At 35.7% G+C, this 19,072-nt stretch overlaps 1 protein-coding gene across 2 annotated transcripts in view; it reads left to right on the top strand.

Annotated features, from left to right (window-relative positions):
* Window positions 1-19,072, top strand: part of HTR1F (5-hydroxytryptamine receptor 1F) — a 142,010-nt gene that overhangs the window by 6,881 nt on the left and 116,057 nt on the right. The window contains exons 1-2 of one of the 2 annotated variants that reach the window (XM_057306766.1): window positions 11,020-11,146; window positions 15,685-15,809. The gene's annotated coding sequence lies outside the window, so the exon portion shown is untranslated. Of the gene's footprint in view, window positions 1-11,019; window positions 11,147-15,684; window positions 15,810-19,072 lie in introns of those variants that run through there. The other variant, XM_048215006.2, reaches the window with a different exon arrangement.

Genomic DNA, 19,072 nt, shown 5'->3' with positions numbered 1-19,072 from the left:
TTTAATGCCATGACCTAGTGCAAGGGAAGTCGTGTTGTATAGCCCTGTGGGACTTGGACTTGGGAAAATTTCCCTCTCTTCTGCATCAAGCAACATACCTGGAGATCACCATATGGACAGATGAATGACCTCTAGGTCCAGTCAACAGGCTCACAATTAAACTCATCTTTTTTCTCCCCTGAATGTGTAAGTCTCTTATATTCCATACCCCGTCAGAGGAACGCCCAGATTCCTTTTGTAAAATTTTTCTGCATACCCAGCCAAACTCAATCAATCTGATGGGTCTCTTGAATCTACTTTCCTGATCATCCCCTAACTTACTTGAACTCAATATGCCTGGCCTGGACCTTTTTAAGTGCCTTTAACCTCATCTCCTTGGACTAAGCCTTACCCCCATGAGTCATTTGTCCCATACTGTCACCAAATTAATTTTAGAGATTAGTTCTGTCCTACGCTTAAAATCCTTTGGTGGCTTCCCATTTCCTTCTGGGAGCGAGTCAAACTATTTAGCTCACTCATCTAGCCTTTGTTTATCTGGATTTCTGCTCCATCTTCCTTCCCACCACTCCACCTTGCCCATGGGCCAGCCATGCTTCAAGTAGGGAACTTCTCACACTCACCTCACACATGCAGTTTTCCTCTCTGTTGTCACTTAGCTCTGGATGTCCTTCCTTCTACCTGAAAATTCTTGGTCATTTGCCAAAATTCAGATTTATTTGTTTTCCTTTTCCAGACCCTTTCTTTAGCCGGAAAACAACTCACTCATGATCCCTGGTTATGACCCTTTTGCAAACTTCTGTGCTGTTCTCACCAGGCTATTTGTATCTTATTTATTTACATATGTCTTCTCTCCAAATAGACCAGTGAGTCCTTGGATGCCAGAATTGAGGCTTTTTCATCTCTGTTTCCCCTGACCGAATGAACCATAGTGTTTGGCATCAAGGGCATCAAAGGCAAACTTCTCTGACTCTCTTGTTGCTCACAGTGAAAACTCCTGTAAAGAAACCATGGCCTTGAACACTTCATAGATACCCTTGGGTGGGAGTGATTTTTGAAAAATCATTTCAAAAACGTCTCTTTCTCTATTCAGTGGTGTCTCTCTCTATGGCATTTCACTCTTTTGAACTATTTCACAAAATTAAAAGGCCAAAAAATTCAGAGAAGCTTCCTAATGTAATCTTCTATACCCACAATTTCCAAGACAGATGGCTGTTTTCTTATATAATGAAACCTCAGGGGAAGAATGTTATATAACTTCACTCAATAACCCACTTTAGTGTTCAACTACCTTTACTTTCTTACACAATATAAATTGACATTGCTGCGATCGCTGTTTTTTTATGAAGTGGACCGTATGTGGTTACATTATATCAATTTCTCATCTATTTCAAAATAATGTCAATGAACATTGAACAAAACTATCTCAATTAAATCGGAAATTATTAATAGTCACTCATCTTTTGCAAATGCCTGCCTCTTAGCTCTTCAAGAGGTCTTTGGCTCCAGTTCAGCTTGCATCTTTCCTCTCTTGTTATTTCTCCATCTTATAATTAGTATATATCATTGTATTTACACACTCATGGTGAGAACTGATGGGATAAAATCACCTTTGAGAGAGAGGTTTTATATAAGCAGAAACCAGTATATACACTAAAGCGGTCAAGGTTATGTGCAAATACTTAGCCATCAAAAGCGGTAATTTTAGAATTAGTTTTTTTAATCTTGCAACACATCACGTCTTGAGGTATTTGTCATATTTTTAAAAGTTTATAAAGTACGATTTTGTTTTCTGATTGCCGTAGCAAGCAAGATTCCTGCCTACTGCATAAATAGCTAAAACAATTTCAGGAAAAGACTGATTTGGCTCGTGCTTTCAAGCACGGGTGGTTTAGTTAGGTGGTACAAGTAATAATGAGTAGGTTAGTTGCGAATTTTCGTAACTTCTTATTAAATAATGTTTGAAATAATGAGTTCCAGATCTGGAAAGTGGTCCTTTCAGCATTCTGTCCGCGTATTATCCAGTGCAGCCACTGCCACACAACAGTAATAATCCAAGGCATCTTGCAGCTGTTCTTTGGCATCTTGGCAGCTGTGCTTGACAAGGCAAGGACCCTTCAATCTTCATAATTCTAGTTGAAGTAAAAGCAATGGAGCTCTCTATTCTTACATTGCATAACTAAATCTAGACTCTGTGATTTTGACCCTTTCTGTTTTGAGAAAAATAGCTTGAATTTTAAGTGCTCGAAGAACCATTTTCTCTCAAAGTCAGCTGTGGATTTTTCTTTCCCCTCTTTCCTGATAAAGTTCACTTAGCCACCATTACTAGTCCTAAAACATATCAGAAGAGAGAAACTCATATTCTTCCCTTCATAGGCATAATCCTGGAAAGGGCTTTCAAATGAATGGGTTAAAGTTCCGACAAACTTCTTTTTTGTCCTAAAGAAGATTACCAAGATATAGTAAAAATCTATGCAAGTGTCCTTTCTATGCGAATCCTCTCCATATACTCTGTCACTAAAAGCATTTGTGACCTTTCATTAAATATCATTTCTACCTCAGGACCTAAGTGGGGAAAATATGTCAAGATTGTTGCACTTTCTAAAAAGTATAGAAGTGTTTCTACCATTGTACAATTGTAGACAGAGCATAATTCTGCAGTGGCTAAAGAAGGTTACCTTAAAACCAGTATCACATGTTAGAACATTAGATTTTTTTGAAAAACATCTCATTAAATGTAAGATACAAATATGTAGAATTCACAGTGAAACAGTAGGGCAGTGTTTTCTGAATGAATAAATGTATGATTGTCTATAGCATGCAAAAGTGGTATTGGACTCACAAAATGAAAATGAAAAGTAGAAGAAATGCTCCTGCCCTGGACACAAATTAATCGAGTAGAAGCAAATTGACAAAATTAGAATTATACATAATTCCATAAGTTCAATCAGAATGGTTTGAGAATGAACTATTTGATAGTTTTTATACTTGCTTTCCAATGTATTATTATATTTTATCTTCACATCCGGCAGGAATGATTATCCCCATTTTACGGAAGAGGGATGTGATGCCCAGAGACTTAAATGGTTTGTCCTAAATGGTGGGACTGGCCTCGTGGTGGCGGGGGGTGGGAACCTGGGGCACAGATCCACATTTCATCTTGGCCCATTCATCTCCCAGCTATAGAATATATTGCCCTTTGGCCCTAAAGTGTTTGAGAAAAAACTATATCCTCCTCTGGTTTCTTTTTTAAAGTATATTTTATCATTTTCATTGCTAGGTTTAAAACAAAAATGAATTGCAAAATTTACACTTAAAACTGAAAAGTATTTTCTTTCATATTACTTTACAGATGCTTCTAATATACAAAATTGTGATTTGATTCTAATAACATTTTCCTCATTATTGAAAACATGAATATATAAAACTATTTAAAGAAAAAAAGTAAAAGTCTCCATAATTCTATCACAACATTCTCACAAGAATTGGGTATTCTATCTTAGTTTTTAACAAACTCTTGCTGAATTGATAACCAAAATTATCTATCTCAACTCCTGTTAATATTGGTGTATTTTTCCTTTGATTACTTATAAGGTTGAATATAATTTTTTTATTTTTATGGTCATTTGAATTTCTTCTTTTTGAATCATCTATCAGTGCTTTTTTTGCTTTTACAATGGACGTGTTTATGTTTTTCCAAAACCTTGTTATATGCTGCAAATTTTCCCCTTTGTTGATTGATACCTTTGAGCTTGTTCCATGGTAATTATTGATGGCACTTAAGTTTAAATTGTATGTCGTTCGACATTTCAATTTTTTACTTTAGTTTGGTTTTAGTTTCATGGAACCAGAAGGAAGTTTACAACTTTCCATCCCAAGGTCAGTTGGATATATGTTGATATTCTCCAATATTTATGATCTTATTTTCTTTATTTTTTATTATGTTCAGTTAGCCAACATATAGTACATCATTAGTTTTGGATGTAGTGTTCAATGATTCATTATTTGTATATAACACCCAGTGCTCATCACAATACATGTACTCCTTAATATCCTTCACCCAGTTACCCCATCCCCCCACCCACTTCCCTTTCTGCAACCCTCAGTTTGTTTCCCTGGAGTCCAGAGTCTCTCTCATGGTTTATCTCCCTCTCTGATTTCTTCCCATTTAGTTTTCCTCCCTTCCCTTGCGGCCCTCCGCATTATTCCTTCCTTACATTCCACAGAAGAGTGAAACCACATGATAATTGTCCTTCTTTGCTTGACTTACTTCACTTAATGTAATCCCCTCCAGTTCCATCCATGTCAATGCAAAAGGTAGGATCTTAATTTCTCTTTAGCTCTTTGTTCAACCTTTAATTCATTTTTATATATCCTGTATGTCCTTTTTTTCCAAAGATTTACCCTATTGTCGTAATACCATGTTTTGAAAAGTCATTCTATCTCCACTGGTATGAAATATTAAATCTATCATCTTCTAGATGCTTCTGTTTGCAGTGATCAGTTCTGTTTCATTGCTGTCTCTCAATGGTTCTAGTACCTGCACTACTTTTAGTTATGGTGAATTGTGCATTATTTTAGCAACTTTTTTTTTTTAAAGATTTTATTTATTTATTTGACAGAGAGAGAGAGACAGCCAGCGAGAGAGGGAACACAAGCAGGGGGAGTGGGAGAGGAAGAAGCAGGCTCCCAGCAGAGGAGCCTGATGTGGGGCTCGATCCCAGGACCCTGGGATCACACCTTGAGCCGAAGGCAGACGCTTAACAACTGAGCCACCCAGGCGCCCCTATTATTTTGAGCCACCCAGGTGCCCCTATTATTTTAGCAACTTTTTGGCAAGGGTTTTCTATCATTCTTCTCCAGAATTTTGTGTATTTTTCCTGTTTGTTCCCCTTTAATGAGCATGGGCAATTTTCTGAGATATCAAAAAAGTTAAGATTTTTATTGGCATAAGCATTTTGAGTACATTTAATGTGAAAGGACTGACTGGGATTTCCCACGGAGGAATACGATATCTCTCAATTTATTTAGGATTTGTTTCATGCTGTGAATAAAGTTTTATAATTGCCTTCTCATGGGTTCTACACATTTCTTATTTCGGTTGTTCCTAGGTATTTTATGTTATGGAATATTAATATGACTTATGATTATTTCTTATCACATCTCTTTGTGGTTATGGCTAGTTCACAGAAAAGCCACTTACTTATATTCATTTATCTTTAATCTATTTAATTGGCTAAATTCTTGTTATGTAAATAGATTTTTTTATTCTCTTGGTTATTTAAAATAGACAATAATATATTCTGAATCCAAAAATTTTGTCTGTTTCATGTTTTAAGCAAAGACAATAGTAGATAATTGTATTTATAAAGGTATTCCATTAGAATTACTAAATATCATTCTCAATAGTACAAACCAAATAGTGTACCATTGAATTCTAATGTTCTTCTTTAATTTAAAAGTTATTTTGAAGAAGCCATTATGGGTGACAAAGTTTTAGGTTTTGTGTTTAAATATTTTCAGTTGATGCTTATTTTATTAATATATTGTGTCCAGAAAATGTGGCCAGCATGATTTCTATTTGAGATGCATATGTAAGGTTTTCTTTTTGATTTATATATGTTTAATTTGTGTAAAATATCACTGCATGTTTGAAAGAGTGAATTATGTGTTGTGTATGGCACTAAAATTTAGCATTATATTCATCACTTCTATACTCTTGTTACTTTATATGATTAATCTGTTACTTATTTATAGAGAGATCCATTATAGTTTCCCTTTATAATTACATTTGTCTATTTCCCAGTGCATATCCAAGTTACTTTTTTTTGTATATTGTGGTGCTTGATTATTGGTTTTTTTATATGAAATTTACTTTCTCTTTTTTTTTTCATTGATTTCATCTCGTTTCATATTAGCCTTCTTGTCCTTCTTTTCTTTAGGTTTGCCTCAAGTTTGTTGGCCCGAATCATATTTGAATTTTTCTTACAAACAAAATATTACTAGCTTTTATTTTTACCAAATCTGGATACTCTTGATCTGGATATTTTTCCCTTTTAATAAATGAGCTTACCTTACATTTTTAATTAGCTACTTTAAATATCACATTCTATTATATCTAGACCAAAATTTTTTCAGTGTTTTTTTCTTTTTTCTTTTGTCACTATCTTTTGATGATGATGGATAATTTCTTGATTTGTTTATTCTTTTTGATATCATAGCCAAGTAGAGTTGATGTGTATTGTATTAGAAATTGATATAGGTCATTTTTTAAATTTGTTATCATTTCCAAGATTGTAAATGAAAGGAACAAATGGTTTGGTTTTTTTCAGGACATTCAGTAGAATTCTGTTGTGGACGGAAGCATTCCTACAGACAAGTGCTCAAACTACTTGATTCAATAGCTCTTGGCACAACTACACATTTAAGTTGCAATTTTAAAAAGGGGCAAAGTAGGGCTATGAATAAGTAAGGGGGGAAAGGAAACTGATGGGTTTTATTTTGTAATAGTGGGAGGTCTTTGAAGCATAAAGGACATGACAATAATGTTTCAAATGTCAACAGATGAAAACTCAGCTCTGAAAGATACATGATAGTAAAGGAAAGAGATTAATGTTAAAAAAATTTTTTAATGCTTTTAAAGATTTTGGATGAAAATGTTTTGACTAGTGGTGTTCTGGTAAATGTTTATTAACCGACAGGGGGAGGGAGAGCAAGAGCCCAGATTTGTAGAGTTTGCCGACCTTCGTAGTGCAAACAATATAAATGCTCCTGAAATAATCAGTTCCAAACTACCAGCTCACGTGAAGTCACTGAACACAGCTCAGTGGGAAGAAATGTGCCCAATGACTTTTAGCCAGTGGGAGCCAACTACAGCATACCTCTAGTATAATCTTTGTCACATTTTTTTTAAACGATTACTAGGCTTTATCAGATCTAACTGGTAAAAATAAAGGATTTTTTTTACCTGGTGGTATGTACTTTCATATTTAAAGTAATGAGTAAGGCCGTGTGGTACAATTCAAAGTGATTGAGACCATTAGGATCAGAAGCTGATGGACTTCAATCTTAGCACCATCACTTAGTGTGTGATTTTAGCAAAATTATCCAATTTAGCTAAGCCTTGATATATTCATCTGTAAAATTCTGAGTAACAAAAGCTATTTCACAGACATCTTTTGATGACTGAAAGGTACAATAAATAAGAATGTAGCTGATGTATAAGTAGATAATAAATAATCTTTTTCTCCATCTTCTGTACTATTCATTTCCTTCTTCTTGTCCTTACTCATTAGAAAGTAGAAAAGTGAGGTCAGAATTGATGCAATATAATTAGTAAAGAAATGGTCATGTCTCTAGTGTTGGCACACCTATGTAGCAACCTAAGAAATAGCTTTTAGGGGTCCCTGGGTGGTGTAGTCGGTTAAGTGTCCAACTCTTGGTTTCTGCTCAGGTCATCATCTCAGGGTTGTGAGATTGAGCCCCATGTCAGGTTCTGAGCTCAGTGGGGAGTCTGCTTGAGACACTTTCTCCCATCCCTCTGCTCTTCTCCCTGCCCTGCCCATGTGAGTTCTCTTTCTTTCAAATAAATAAGTAAGTCTTTTAAAAACTGGCTTTTATATTGGAGGGAGAATTCCTGAGAAATGCAGACACCACAGGAAGAATTCAAGAAGAATCACCTACATTTGTTTGTTTCTATCTTTGAAGTGTCAAAATAAAATAAGCACAAAACTTTGAAGAAGCTAGGGGGCAATGGCACTGGGATAATCTTTATGACTTGATGTCATTGCTCATCAATTTGCAGCCTCTGTAGTGAAGGAAAGGGAAAACAAAGAATGTAGAAAGGGTATTGAGTGGATCAACCTATGTATGGTATTTGCCACAAAAATATAATTCTGCAAAAAGTAGAAAATATATGTCATGGGAATGCATGGAAGAAAATAACTTCTGGCTATAATAAACAGGAAAGACTTAAAAGCCTGACATTTAAAATGATATTTGCAGGATTTCGATGAATAGAAATTGTTGGATTTGGGGCATTTTCAGTGAATCAAAAAAAAAGAATGAATTAACACAGAAATATATGAGATTTTTTTAATGAAAAAGTGAATAACCTAATGTATTTCAAATGCAAACTAGACCCAGGGTAGGATCAGGAGATATACTACAAAAGTAGCTTGGTACCCAATCAACAAATAAGCCTACGTGAGATTTTCTATTTTGTATATAATTAACATCTTTGAAGATGCATACACTATATTAGCTGCTTTATATATGTTTTTATTTAAACCCCAAATCAATACTAAAAAGAAAACATAATCTCATTTTATGGAACAGGAACCTACTGTCTATTATACGTGGATGATCTAGGGTTACACAACTTAACAACAGAGAGACATTTGAAAGGTTTCGACCAGGGAAGTAACATGATGGGGGTGCAAATTCTTAGATATTTGATGTGTGCTAATTAAAATTCTTAATTTACTCTACACCAAATGTAAAATTAGAAGCTATTGATTACTAAGGCAGGGAGGCGTCATTCTTCATGTAGCAGGTGATGATGTCTTAGTAGATTTTCTTATGAAAGCAAGAGTGACCGCCCTAGCATTTCACTTCCTCCCCCTTAACAACATATCATTGAAGGTGCTTTTGCCCTTTCTGGAATATAAAACCAAAATTATCTAGGTAATTATCTCAGGATTATTATCCAAATTTTCATTGAGGGATAAGTTAGCCCATCTACTCTCCTTCAGTGATCAGTTTGGATTAATTTTTCAGTTTCATTTGCAGAGAACCACGCCTTAAGGAAATTTAAAACATGATAAGAGAATGTGATTAAGCAAAGAACATGTACAAATATATGATTCGAGTTAAGAGGAAGGACTTAGTTGAATGGCTAGGGAGATATTCTCTTGTAATTGTTCTTACTGAAATCCCCAGTGACCTCCAAACTGATAAATTCAGAAAACAATCTTCAACTTTCATCCTGTCCTATCGCTTGGCAGTATTTGCTATAATTTACAGAAGTTACTTCTGTTTTTTAAAAAAACCACTTATTGGGGGTGCCTGGGTGGCACAGCGGTTAAGCGTCTGCCTTCGGCTCAGGGTGTGATCCTGTCGTTATGGGATCGAGCCCCACATCAGGCTCTTCCGCTATGAGCCTGCTTCTTCCTCTCCCACTCCCCCTGCTTGTGTTCCCTCTCTCACTGGCTGTCTCTGTCTCTGTCAAATTAATAAAAAAAATCTTTAAAAAAAAAAAAACCACTTATTGGGGGTGTAATTGGCATATAAAAAGCAGTAAATACTTAAAGTATGTATACAACTTGATGTGTTTGAAGTTAAGTACACATCTGTGAAACCATCACTACAATCTGTCATAAACATATCCATCAATTCCAAAAGTTTTATCTTGCCCTCTTTAGTATTTTTTGGTAATAAGGACACATAACATAAGATCTACCTTCTTAGCAAATTTTAAAGTATACAGTACAGTATTATTAATATAGGTGCTATGCTGTTCAGTACATCTCTAGGACGTATTCATCTCCCATAACTGAAACTTGGTACCTTTTAACTAATGCCTCCCCATTTACTCCTCCCCCCTAGGCCCTGGCAATCACCATTCTGCTCTCTGCTTTTATGAGTTTGATTGTTTTAGATTCTCCATATAAAAAGGATCATGTAATAGTTGTCCTTTAGTGACTGGCTTTTTTCCATTAAGATAATGTCCTACATGTCTATTCATGTTGTTGTGAATGGCAGGATTTCCTTCTTTTTAAGGCTGAATAATATCCATTGTGTGTGTATGTATAACTGTATATATATATTATATATAATATATAAATGTGTATATATGTATACATATACACATTTATACATCCAAAGGAATTAAAGAAAATAAAGGAATTAAAGTATTATTCACAAAACCAAGATCAAGAAACAACCCAATGTCCATCAACAGAGGAGTGAATAAAGAACATGATTATATATATATTATATATAATATATAAATTGCTTTGGCTATGTAGGACCTTTTGTGGTTCCATATGAATTTTTAGGATTGTTTTTCCTATTCTCTGAAAAATGACATTGGGATTTTGATAAGGATTGCACTGAATCTGTAGATTGCTTTGGGTGGTATGGACATTTTAATAATATTAACTCTTCCAGTGCATGAACACAGAATGTCTTTGCAGTTATTTGTGTCTGCTTTTTCTTTAATCAGTATTTTATAGCTTTCAGTGTATGTGTCCTCTACCTCCTTGGTTAAGTTTTCTTTTTCTTTCTTTCTTTCTTTCTTTCTTTCTTTCTTTCTTTCTTTCTTTCTTTCTTTCTTTTTTTCTTTTTAAAGATTTATCCATTTATTTGAGGGAGAGAAAGAGAAAGAGAGCCTGAGTGGAGGGAGGGGCAGAGGGAGAGAGAATCCTCAAGCAGACTCCCCACTGAGCTCCCCACTGAGCCTGATGTGGGGCTCAGTCCCATGACCCTGAGATCATGGCCTGAGCCGAAATCAAGAGCCAGCCACTTAACTAAGACACCGAGGCACCCCTAGTTAAGCTGATTTCTTAATATTTTGTTCTTTTTGATTCTGTTGTCAATGGGATTGTTTTTGTAATTTCCTTTTCAGATAGCACATTGTTGGTTTATAGAAACACATGTAATTTTTATATACTGATTTTGTATCCTGCAACTCTGAATTCATTTTTTAGTTCTAATCAAATTGTCAATAAAAAAGCATCTTTGATAGTGATAGTGACTTTCTGAATGGTTATAAATAGGATTGGAAGTAATAAAAAAACTGATGCCCAGTAAGAGGAGTCAGGCAGTGGTCCTTATCATCCGCCCCCATTACAAAATTTCTACATAGAATAGTGTGCATTTTAGCTAGCAAAACATCCTTTCCAAGTCCTTGAAACTACGCTAGTTGGAAGCGCTACACTTGTCGAACTGCTGAGAGCTCCAGCTTTTTATTATCGTTCTGTTCTGTGTGAACTAAGCAATGCTTTTGGCATCCTACAAACTGTTAAATTTTACAAATGAGCTGCACAGCTGGAATGTGACTCGACCTCTGCTTCTGGCGATCTTTCAGATGCTTCATTCCAAGTGACATAAAGGAAGTTTTAATCTAAAAAGTTAAAGAAGACAAAGGGTAAGATTACTAAGGTGTTTCAAAATACATGTCAAATTTGTCACCATTCATTGCTTTAGCAGATGCCGTGTCGGTACTACTGCTCATGTCACTGATGGAGCCATGCTATATAAAGCATAGCGCTGTCAAAGCCAAGAGAGCTAATAGAAGGATATTCTTTGTCAGACATGGAATTGACAAGTACATGTTCTGTGGGAACTGTCTGATAACCTTCAGAATGGCACTCTGCTTTTACGGGATCCTGAAGAGACACCATTATCAGGAAGGAAAACAAGAGTTCTTGTGATTTATTTTTGGTTGCTTTAAAGAATTATTCAAATGTGGGGCACCTGGGTGGCTCAGTGGGTTAAGCATCTGCCTTTGGCTCAGGTCCTGGGATCGAGTCCCACATCGGATTCCCTGCTCATCGGGAAAGCTGCTTCTCCCTCCCCACTCCACCCACCCTGCTTGTGCTCTCTCTCTCTCTCAAATAAATAAGTAAAATTTAAAAAAAAGAATTATACAAATGCTGTGTAACTCTGGGAATTCTGCACATACTTATTCGCTTCATGTTTGAAGAGCTCTCAACAGAGAGACCTTCGCTTACATGTAAAGCAACCCTCTGAATGAATTAGAAAAACTGTCAAGTGCTGTACTAGGTACATGCATATGTAAGACACACACCTTCAGGTTTTTTCCCAAGTATTGACAGTACTGATACCAACTGACACAGAGTCCAGAGAGTTTGTGATAGGAACTTTAAAAATAATCCATGTACAAGGCAATGGGACTGATGTCAGGGTGACAGTGAAGAGTCCAGCCCACCGTTTAGCATAGCGAGGTTGCATATTTCCTGTTTGTCAAAGGAAAATCTGGATGATTCTGTATTTGAGACATCCTGCAAGTACCACACCATGAAGTCTGCTCACAGAGTCAGGCAACTCCAGAAGTAAAAGGATCTGTGGAGCAGGAGGAATGCGGAAGATGACAGCATAGTCCTAAATGTCATCCCAGACCTCCACTTGATCCACAGGAGACCTGCAACCCTACCCCGCCAAAGAGTGGGCCTTCAGCCTCCTCCATGCCACGCCTCCTTCAGCCCCCTCTTCCCTCCCCTCCTATCCCTTCCTCTCTCTCGTTATGGTTTCCCCTGTTTGTGTATCCCACAGACATACCATTGAGTCTATAGGCTAAACCAATATGCAACTAGTAAACAAATCTAGAGCAAAATATTTAAGGAGGCATTTACTCTCAGGGCTCTGTCTGTACCGCCTTCAGTTTTGCTCACTAGGAACCTTACTTGTTTCATCTCAGTTGCACATGTGAGGGAAGGGTATAATGGGGCGTCTTAGTTCAAAATGGTACAACAAAGTACCATAGACTGAGTGGCTTACAAACAACAGAAATTTATTTCTCACAGTTCTGGAGGCTGGGAAGTCTCAGATCAAAGTGTTCACAGATTCGGTGTCCAGAGAGCTTGTTTCCCGGTTTATAGATGGCTGTCTTCTCCCTTCTTCTAATCCTCCCAGGGTCTGGGGTCTCTTTTTTAAGGGCACTAATCCCATTCGTAAGTGTTCATGACCTAATCACTTCCCAAAGGCCCCACCTCCTAATACCATTATATTGGGGGTCAGATTTCAACATAACAAATTTGGGGGAGACAGAAACATTCAGTCTGTAGCGTGGGGTATCTTTGGGCTCTTCTCTGTATGCACTGCAGGAATTTGACTAGCTTTCGCAACTTACTGAAACTTACAGTACCTTATCATTAGATTTATATACTTATATATTGGTTCTTGTTGCCTTCTGGCTTCAGCTTTAGTCTAAAATTCTAGGGAACAAGAAAAATATCCTTTAACTTCTTGTTACCCATAGAACAGCAAAGAGAGTTTATGTCACGTTTTTCACTGTTATAAACAGTTCAATGAATTGTCTCATATGCATACGATTTTACTTCATTTAAATTATTTCTTCATGATAAATATCCAGCAGTAGGATTACTAGTCAAATGATATGAACGTTATTGGGACCCGTTGCCGATTGCCAATGTTCCTTTGAAAAGAATTTTACCAATTGTCACTATAAATTTATATGGTTATATTCATTTCTCCACAACCTGATACACATATAAGTATTTTAATTGCTAATCCAATTGGCATAAGATGATAAGATTTTATTCTCAACTCTTGAATATTTTTATATATTTATGTCAATTGGTTTATCTTTGGCTTATTTTTATAGGGCAGTTTTATTTTTCATCTAGTCTGTGAGTTTGGATCTTTTGAATTCATAGAAGAATACTAGAATTTTAGTAAATTACCTCATTATCTAGACTCTCTATTATTTTTTCTCTTCTTTTTTTCTTTGACATCACCATTATAGTGCTTTTCCTTTTCAAACTATCTTCTGGTTTTGGGGTTTTTTTCCCCCGTTCATGCTGGGTATGGTGAATTGTAGAAAGAAAGAAAACTGAAAGATTAAATAATTTATTATTTATTAATAAAAAACTTCATTATTAAGTAGTATCTCCGTCACACCAACATACACGATCATAAAGTTTTAATGTTTGTAATAAGAATATAAAAGAACATTAGCTATATGAAGTAAAATATTTTTCTATTTTATAAATTCCCTAAGATGAGATTCAGTATTAATTAGTATTTCAACCAAATCTGTGCTTAATATTGACAAACTACAGACTTTAGTAAAATTAGGAAAAATTTAATATTAAATGTGAAAAATTAATTCAAATTTATTGGACCTCTTAATTCTAATTTTTAACTTTGATATTCTGCTTTTTTGCATTTGTGTGTGGATATTTTTATTTCTTTTTGAGCAACCCAACTTTGGGAAGTAATAATAATGAGCAAGTCTAAATCTTAGAATCTGAAAGACAAAAGTGAAAGAAGTAGACATGAATAGATTTTCAATAACATTAGTTTCCTAGAATTATGAACCATTTTACCATGATTTATACTTATATTCAGAGAATGGGATATATTGCTCACTGCCATCTCCAAGATGTTGAGAAACTTGCAATAAGATGGTCCCATACCATCAAAGATGCAATTAGATATTTGGAAATATAGTAATATATTGTTTTAGAATAATTACTTAGTAGCACTTCATAAAAAGTTGGATCATATTTTTACATTCTTTTAATTTAAGAGATAAATTTTAAATCATAAATTTGAGAGTTGATACTGATACACTTGTTTAAAATCAACCTCATAAATGTGTTATTTTTTTTGTTACTATTAATGTTACTAGTTTCTATCTTAAAGGCAAAGGAATAAACCCAAAATAAAGTGGCTGAGATTTATAAATTTGACCAGCAGTATTTATTACCCTATTTATATTTTGTAAGTTTTGCATGACCATTTGAATACTAACTCAAGTAAATCAAATTTTAAGTTTATCTTGAATGGCACTAAATATGATCCAATCAAAAGTTAGTGTAAAGACTCTGGAACATGTCAAATAAAACAATTTTTTTAATTGAAGTTTACTCCATTGATTTCCTGACTAACTGATTAAGACAAGCAGAAATAGGATTGGCAGTTTTAAAACAAAGACTTAAAATAAGCTACATTTATACAATCCTTATATTTTCCAAATTACTTCCAAGTACATTATCTTCTTTGATTTTCTTATCAACTCTATGAATTACAAAAGACCAAAATTATAGGTTTCTTTTTTTTTTTCCATTAGAAATTGACCTCAGCTGACATAGCCAGCAATCTTATGGTATTCTACCCTTAATCCCACAAAGCATGGAATGTAGTATGCTACTAGCTTATTCTATATTAAATGTTAACAATTTGATGTCCCACAGCTGCTAGAAAAGAGCCTTCCCATAACCCCTTAAATCTCAAAATATTTGTGATTGCCTTTCCATTACTGATAACACTAGTTCTGCTCCCCTGTGTAGAATAAGTAGTATCTTTTTTTTCTTTTTTTAAAGAGAGAGAGAGTGTGTGTGAGTGAGAGGGCACCAGCCCAGGGGAGAAGCAGAGAAAGAAGACTCCCCCCCTGAGCAGGGAGCCCAATGCAGGGCTCAATCCCAGGAGCCTGGGATCATGACCTGAGCCAAAGGCAGACGCTTAACCCACTGAGCCACATAGGTGCCCTGAATAAATAGTTTCATAAGGAGCAGGGCAATGAACCCATTCTCCCAAGTGTCATAATTAAATTTGCTCTCAGTTCTCTAATTGATTGTCTAATCCAATGTCTGGTAGATGTTGATAAATGTTAATTACAAAAAGAATAGCCAAATATCCTTATTTAATATGCATTGTATAACACAGCTATTATAGTTTATAATCTCTCTCTCTCTCTCTCTCACACACACACACACACACACACACACAGGTCTTTTTCTCTTCTTTGACTTCTAAACCTGAGGTTTCACTTTTAAAAGTGGCTATTGGTGGTGATGGAAGAGGAGGGGCTACAGCTACAGCAATACATCAGAGCCAGGGTATAGATGGCAGAAAAAGTTTTAAGAGAATCAAAAAGAAATAATTTGCATCATTCTTTTTTTTTTTTATTTATTTAAGGAGGAGCTAAGAAGAGAGGGTGAGATTAAAGCGGACTGTGAGCTTCTAGCGGACTTCTCACAAGAGCAGGAACATGAGGAGGCAGAGTGGTGATGAAAACCAATAATTCAATCTATCACAATATGGTGAGCATTCTCAGATTTAAATGATGAAGAAAAATAAGTTGTGAATTAGGGAGAATATGATAAAAACAATGTGATAAATCAAGGAACTAAAGCAGATGGGACACTGGGGGGATGAAAATCATGAGTACTGTTTCCAGGAAAGGCCACCACCATTGGCTAATCAGTTCACTTATGGCCGGTAGGGTTTAAAGATGCAAGGAGGATAGACCCAAGACCCTGCTGGAAGAAGATAGGGTAGAGACTTAGAAATGTTGCTAAGAGAACAGTTGAGTGAGTGAACATGGATCAAAGAAGTGAATTAAAAGAAATGCTTCTAGAAAATGAAAAATAGACGTAAAATACTGTATCAGAAAGAAAACCTTCAGAATTTCAGATTTAGCAAAGAATTTTAATCATCATCATCATCATCACTTGGAAAATCCAAATTTTCATTTTATTATTTGGAGGGATGATAGTTATCTCTAATAGAATGACAAATCTGTTTTAGCTCTTCTCTCCGTGTTTCTGCAACTGTTAGACGTAATGGTCAAAGTAAAGTATTTTACTCCCAGCTCCTGCTTAGCTTGCTCAGGCTGCTTACTGCCCAGTGCGAAGGGACCATTCATACCTTACCCATGCAGTACACAGTCCGCCAACCCATACACCTGCCTCTCTGATTCTAAGTATAAATAAGAGACCAAATCACATAACAAATGGTGTGATCTTGGGAAGAGCAATGGATTAAGAGTCATAAGATCCTCATTCAGGTCATATACACCTAGCAGGATGACATCATTCAAATCAGTCAGCCTCTCTGAATCCCATTGTGCTTATTAGCAAAATGATGATAATAATATTTACCTTCCAAACCTTACACAGTTGTCTGAGTTAATCAAAGAATGTTTCATAAAATTTCAAGTTGTATAGAAATGCATATTATTTATAGAAATGCAGGATATTAACGCAACCATAAGATGGATTCTGTTGCCATGTATATGGATTTTAATAGTTTTTTTAAGAGACAGTCTGGCATACTATATCATGTAAGCTACAATTCCAAGCTAGAAGTATTTGTTTAATAATTAAACTTTTTTGTTGTTGTTAAATGGATAGCCAAAATGTTACCGTCTGTGAAAAATACTTTTAAATTTATACTAATTTGTAATTCTATATATTACATTTTAAAATCCCAGTGGTCTCCAGTCTCCTTAATATTCTTTTTAAAAGGTTTTTATTTTCCCAATGTGTTGATTCTCAGTTGTGATAGAGAATATCAACAATTTATAAGCTGTAGTGGGTTGCCAGTTTAGACTTACAGAGAAGTAGTGTAGAAAGCAGAGGTATTCTGTTTCAAGAGCTCTTGCTCATGCTGTCTACTTTGCAATTCATCGTCCTCTTCAGGACCTCGAGATGTAGGAATGCTCTAGGAGTCTCAGCCCTCTTCCCTTCTTTATCCACATCCATATTCTCAACTGTTTCCATGGCTTAAAAAAATTTACATAGGCAGAAGTTTTCCAGATTTATAGCCCCAGTCCTGAATTTCCCATGACCTCTAGACTTAGACACCAAATTGCTCTGCACCGTCTTTGTACGTCCAGTCTACATCTCCAGATCAACCTCTCAGTGTTTGACCTAAAATTGTTTCTCCCCAGTTTTTCCCCATTTTTCCTATAGTGCCACTAAACCCTTGGTTGCTTAAGTCAAAAATATGGTGTCACTCATAACTCCTTCCTTTCCTTCTCATCCTCATCCAATCCATCAACAAGTCCTACTGATTCTACTGTAATATATATCCCTTATCATGCCCTGTAAAGTGCTATATGATCAGATCCCTGGCCACTATTTTAAGCTCATCTATGTAAAACAGGCCCTTTTCCTTGTTACTCTTCATAGCACAAAACCCTCTTGAAAATTATATTTCTATTTTTGTGGGGTTTTTTTAAATTGTCTCTCTCCTCTATTAGGAAAGGACTTGTCCAGTTTTATTCTCAGGTCCATACCTACAATGCTGCCTGGCACAATAATACTTGTGAATGAATTAATTCACAGCCATTGTATGAATCCATCCATGGAAACAGGCTTGGAATCCACAGGAATCAGATTAATAGCTGCACGTGATCATCAATGTGCTAGGTGAGCTTCCATCGATGCATTCTTTGTTTATGAGGTACATTCTGGGCATTCCTTTTGAACACAGAGAACCAAAAATATCATATTGATTCAAAGATATAATTCTACCTATTTTCAACTCAGGGTAATTCTATAAGAATGGAAGCTCTCAAAAACTAAGAAAGGGAAAGTCATTTTTGTTTTTGTTTGAATTATTCATCTCTCCAACTTTCACCCTACCTCCTGAACGTTTCTACTTAGGATCACCCTTCGTCTTTTCCCTCATAGTGGAAAATGGTGTTTAGACTTAGTGATAGTGATCATGAGAAGTAATATCATGCCAAATCCTTTCAAATTGTGCGGTAGCTAAAGCACATAAAAATACATCATGGTGGGGAAAAAATGTCATGGTGGTAAATCTGTTTTCCGACTCTTCAAACCTCTTATTTGCCCTGACAGCTTTGCAGACCATAGCCACCATACAGTAACTTTGCAGAGTGGATCTACATATCTCTTACCAGAAAAGTAGTGTCTACTTCAGATCTTTAAGTTGTATTTGAAATATTTAAATGATCCCAAATAATAAGTTGTCTGAACCTGATTGATAATGAGTTCTATAGTGTACTATGGTGTTCATTTGCTTGGGCTTGCAATAATTAATGACCAGTAAATGTATGAAATGTGGTATGGTAAAATCTCTGCTTCTTCTTTCCTGAATTTATGAATAATTACTGAAGTATGTCTCATTGTTTTCAGGTCAAATTTAATCTCCTAATCATGGAGCTTGTACCTCCTCCCATATTCTATATGTTGGTTAATGGTACCTTTTTTTATCCAGTCTCTCAAGCCAGAACATTCATTTTTTAATGCCCAGCTTTCCTTCATTTCCTGTATGTATTGGGTCACCATATCCTCTCAGTTCTGCTTACAAAATATCTCTGGCATCTATTCCCTTTTCTCCAGCACTGTGACTTCTTTGAAAGATTGACCCATTCTTGCCTCAGAGGTGTATTGACCTGGGTTCTGCCTGCACCACACCTTCCCTATAAAACCAGAGAGAGGTCAGCTCAGAATCATGTCCCTGAGAGGCAGTAAGGTTTGGGAATGGTGGGTTGGAGAGATGCTGCATAGAGATAGGAGATTCTACAAAAAGAGTGTAAGTGATGATACCAGAC

Source organism: Ursus arctos, unplaced genomic scaffold (genome assembly GCF_023065955.2).
Source record: "Ursus arctos isolate Adak ecotype North America unplaced genomic scaffold, UrsArc2.0 scaffold_4, whole genome shotgun sequence".
NCBI lineage: Eukaryota > Metazoa > Chordata > Mammalia > Carnivora > Ursidae > Ursus > Ursus arctos.
This window is presented reverse-complemented; position numbering and strand designations above follow the sequence as displayed.